General features: G+C 40.9%; 1 pseudogene; it reads left to right on the forward strand.

Annotated features, from left to right (window-relative positions):
• Positions 1 to 757, forward strand: part of LOC114636885 — a 4,179-nt pseudogene extending 3,422 nt beyond the window's left edge.
• The last annotated feature ends 4,666 nt before the right edge of the window (positions 758 to 5,423 follow it).

Genomic DNA, 5,423 nt, shown 5'->3' on the forward strand with positions numbered 1-5,423 from the left:
CTTGGCCAACATTATTCTCAGTTGTCTAAAACCCAGTTCCAAGGACATCCTACCATTTAACACACTGGAAACAAAGCTCAGGGAGGTCCTGCAGATTGTGGAACTAACTCATTCATATCCCAATCCTTGTTTCCTGGCCTGCCTCCTATTCTGGCCAGAAAACAAAGAGCTATATCAAGATTCCACACTAACAGAAAAGTATGTCTCATCCTTGAATCAGTCCTTCAGGAGACCATACAAGCACATGTGCAGGTCCAGGCAGCCAAGCACGCTCTTCTACCTGGGGAAGAAGGGTATTAAGAGTCTTCTTTACTGGGCTGACATTGAGCACTACCTCGGTGAAGTACAAGATTAAAATTCCTCCTGGCAGAGTGGAGTAGTATAGGAAAAAGGAGAGGTCAAAGGCCTCCTATGCCTGCTGGATGGCCAGGCTGAAGGCAAACTAATCTCGCTAGAATTTGGAACAGAGGCAAAAATAAAAATACCAGTGACTTCTGTGTATTCAGGTCCACTCAGAAATGGAAGGCACATAGAGAGAGTGTATGTCCTTCTACCTAGCAGTCTCCATTGAGGGTCCTCTGGCATATTGCGTAAAAGTAATTCTAAGAAGGTATATTAGTTCAACAATGTTAACAACGTTGCATCTATCATTGTACTTAATCTTTCTAGTCTATAGAATTTGCATGGCATTTTTGGCTTAATTGTAATCACACAGTTTACTTCTTTTTCTCTTTATCAGGTATGGGAAACTTTGTAGGACAGGAAATATGTCCATACCACAGAGCTTGGCCCACAGTAGCATCAGTTATTCCATACCCTCAGTTTGATTTCCCAGACAGACATTCAGTTAAGAGGTTTCAGTTGGTTTCTATGAGTCTTGCTCTAGCTGATCAATAAAAATATTTTCTAATTAAAAAAAAGGAAGGCTAGACTTCTGTTCTGATCCAGGGGTGAGAGGGGTCAGGGGAAAGGAGAGTAGGAGGAAGAAGAGGACAGGTAAAAGAGAACAGGGTCATCATGAGGTCAAGCATTGTGAGGATTTGCAAGAGTTCTACTTGAAGACAGATGGGTAGAGTGAGCCAAGCTAAGACTAAATGTAATTTACTCTGTGCGTGTGGCTGGGAAGTAGCTCAGACTGCATAGAGGGTGAGGATTTTAGTTATTGTCCTTAAAGCTTGAAAAAAAGACCTGTAAAATCATGTACATTAAGCTTTCTGTCATGAAACTAACAGCTATTACTGACTCTAATTCTAGAAATAACCTTCATCTAGCTGGCTATACATGTTTTCAGGATTGAGTCTGAAGCATGGAACTAGGACCAAAGTCTGTGTACCTCAGACATACTCAATAGATTGTGGTCCTCAAATCTTTGAGATCTGCTGAATATGGCTGTTGTGGTTAGAATATGCTTGGCCCATAGAAACTGGTTCTGTTAGGAGGTGTGGGTTTGTTGCTGGAAGGGTATCAATGTGGAGGGAGGCTTTGAGACACTCCTCCTTGCTGCCTGGAAGACAGTCTCTTTCTGGTTCCTTTCAGGGCAAGATGTAGAATTCTTGGCTTCTCCAACATTATGTTTGCCTGCATGCTGCCATGCTACAGAACATGATAATGGACTGAACCTCTAAAACTGTAAGCCAGCCCTAATTGTTTACCTTTAAAAATAAGACTTGCTTTTGTCATGGTATCTCTTCAGAGTAATGGAAACCTTGACTAAGGTAATGGCATGTAAAATATTTAAGTTTTCTACCATTCCTGACAGTAACACTTGAGGTCCCAGAAAATAGGGCCGTGCAAAAATGAACTCACCAATATTGTGGTAATACTAACAACTGGGTAAAACAGACCCATGCCTCTATGCCACCAGATTCTATGGGAATAGTGGACAACTTTCAGTTGACAGCTGTAATCTACAGGCAGGATTGCCACTAAACAGACAACTACCACACAAGTTCAGCTTTGGACTACAAACCACTCAGTATATACTAATTACCGAGTTCATAGATTAACATGAACAATTTACAGAGGTCAAAAATACTAAAACTGCCAAAATAGCTTCATTATTGTAAATAATTTTACAATGTTAGAGTTAGAATCTCTCCTTTCAGACAAAATTGGGGAAATGGTGCAGGATATTTTATCACTACATGAAATACAAGACTGTAATGTTTACTGGAAAAATCTGTTTCTAGTTGTGGTATGTCTCAGTCCTAGCATATACCTGTAATCTAAGAGCTATGTATTTATTGTAACCAGGTTTAAATAAAGTCAATTATACTTCAAGAGCTGGAGCAAGCAACCAGTTTTCAGGGAGTGAACAAAGGAGAAAACCAGAGAGAGTAAGAGGAAGGCAGGAAGATGCATAGAGAGAGGCACAGGAATTAGAAGAAAGTGACCTTCTCTTTGAAGGGGTTTTGAGACAGCATGGAGAAGAACTTCAGCTGAGGAGGAAGGTTCGTTAGATGCCTTCTCTGTTGCTGAGCTGGCAGGTTTTCACCCCAGCCATCTGGATCCTGAGTCTTTATTGATAAAAATCAAATGTTTGAGATTTTGTTAAAAACAAGTGAGTGCACCTTTGTCAATGACATCAAAAATTCTGAGGCAACCCATGAGCCAAGTGGTCACACACATACAGGTCCATGAAGGGCCTGGCAACATTGCAGCACAGCTCTGGCATATCTCACCACCCTCCTGTCACCACCTCAATGTATTCCACAATTTGAACCTTGACCCTCAACTTCAGCCTCACTGTCAACTATTTCCTATATGCTCAGCTCTAACATAGGCACACAACAGTTCACAAATGGGAAGTTACAAGCAGCAAGGTGGCTGTTCACAGTAATAGGATACCAACCACCCAGTGGATTATGCAGGTATTGGTGCTGTTCACACAGATCTGATGCAAACCACCAGGGGAACTATGCAGATATTCCACTGTCTTTTCAATTCCCATTAGCTTAAACAACATGCCAACGGAGGATATGCAACTCATCCACACTAGATCTGGCCAACCTCCCTGGCTTGTGACATAGTACACATGTTCTGTGCCAGTTTAGTTTTCAGTGCCATGAAATGTCTTGTGAGACATTGAGAACTTAAAAAGGAAACAAAAGCTCTTGCCTAGGTATTCAAATTACTGTCACTATTCATCCAGCAGCAACTGGCAGATATAATCTTTAAAAGAAAAAGAGAAGTTTGTTCTGGTAGCAGAAGCAGCTATCACTCTTGCTTACCTGCATAATGGTTGCATGAGGATTTTACAAAAAGACATTTGTCATGTAGAGATGCTGGAAGCAGGGTCAGTTTGGAGAACTAAGAAATGAAAATTGCAGCACACTTTTTTGTGACTGTTCCTGCATTTGCAATGCTGATAAACTGTGTTTTATAGTTCTGTGAGTGATAATTGGTAAAGTTTTTTCATCTGACCCAGAAAAGTTGCAAAGTGTGCCATAACAGACCGATTCCAATTTATTCTGGAATCCAACTCCTCACTGGTGCTCTGAAGAAAACTATCAGAACTTTCTGGAAAGGGTCTTTATCATTCCTAACTAGATTTATAGAATATGACTAAATCAATTCTCCTAGAGTCAGAGCCTCAGTCAACTAAGACATCTGGACATGATTTGTGTCCAATTTCCTTAACATATGAGGCTTCTTCAAGTGTTCAGAGGGTGTAGTAGATACACTGCAGATTCAAAACTTTCTGGGGTGTGAGAGGACAGACTCAGATCAATGTCCTCCTACCTGCCCTCAGACAATGTTCCTAAGTCACCGAGGTCAAATTCTATGACAAGAAAATTAAATATGGACAACAGTGAATGTTAGAGCTGAACAAGAGAAACAAAAAGACTTTAGAATTCCTGGGATGTCACATTTAGCACAACCACCATGGGTGTGCCTTGGAGAGGAGGAACACTGAGGGGTCTGTGTCCTGAGGACTTCATGCTGTTGTGGACCTTTGCTCTGCTTCTTGCCCTCATGCCCTTCCTAATCTATGAGTTCTATGTAATCTCTAAGGAAGCTTCCAGCCCCTCACTGGGCAGTATCATTGGCACCTACAATTACAGTCAATGATCTTTTTCAAGCACGTTTTGGAGAAGATTAATGATCTTACCATCACCTTCAGGAAGGACTTAGAGAGGTAGAGTTTTTCATACTGTAAACTACCCTTAGAAAGAATTTGGAAATGCTGATTTTTAAATAAAGGTAGGCTAAGATGTTTTTGCTAGTGACTTTGATGTAGAAAATAGTACTGAATGCTACCCCAATCCCCTGCCTGCTGGTCCCTCAGAACAAACTCAGTGTCAGGGAGTTCTGCCCTGACCCCTCTACAATCTATTTCTTGGGCCACTGCTCCTCCTGCAAACTTGGAGGCCTGGGACAACCAGGTGATAACACAAGCCCTAAGCCCTTGCCTGCTGAGTCCCCTATCAATCCCAGCAGCCATCAATCCTGACCTGTTCCTCTGTTCTATACCTTCTGGTCTATACTTCTGCCTACAAACCAAGAGGTCTGAAGCCATCAGGGACTACCATCCCTGCTTGCATCCCTGGAGGCCTCCTACCACTGAGATCAAACAGCACTACCTGCAATCCCAGAGGCCTGCTGCCATCAGAGACTTCCAGTTCTGCTAATACTGGGGACTACCAGATGGCTAAAGGCCAGCATAAGAACACAGTCAATAATAGCCAGAGCAACATGGCACTGCCAGCACCCTGCTAACCTTCAGCAAAGTCTGGATAACCTAGTACACCTGAAGTGCAAAAAATGACCTTTAATCTTATGAACACAATAAAGAACTTTAAAGAGAAAAATTCCTTAAAAGAAATACAGAACAATATAGCCAAATATGTAGAGTCCCTTAAAATTCAAACTGGTAGAGGCCCTTAAATAGGAAACAAATACAAAGAAATACAGGAAAATACAATCAAATAGGTTAAGAAAATAAATAAAACTGTTCAAGACATGAAAATGGATATAGAAGGAATAATAAAACAAACAAACAGAGGCAATTATGGAGATAGAAAACTTAGGGAAGAGAACAGGAACAGATGCAAGCATTGCCAACATAACACAAGAGATAGAAAAGAGAATCTCAGGTGTAGAAGATATAAGAAATTGATTGGTCAACAAAAATGATAAATCTACAAAGTTTCTAATAAATAACAATCCAGGAAATTTGGGAGCCTTTGAAAAGGCCAATCCTAAGAACAATCAGGATGGAAGGAGAAAATTCCCAACTCAGAGCCTGGGAAATTATCTTCAATAGAAGAAAATTTACTCCCCTAAAGAGAAGTATACCTATAAACTCATAGGAAGCTTAGAGAACACTAAATAGATTGGCAAAAAAACCTCCCCCTGCCATGTAATCACCAAACACTAAATGTACAGAACAAAGAAAGAATAGTAAAAGCTACAAGAGATAA

Source organism: Grammomys surdaster, unplaced genomic scaffold, assembly GCF_004785775.1.
Source record: "Grammomys surdaster isolate TR1022 unplaced genomic scaffold, NIH_TR_1.0 125024, whole genome shotgun sequence".
In the NCBI taxonomy this organism is placed as follows: Eukaryota; Metazoa; Chordata; class Mammalia; order Rodentia; family Muridae; genus Grammomys; species Grammomys surdaster.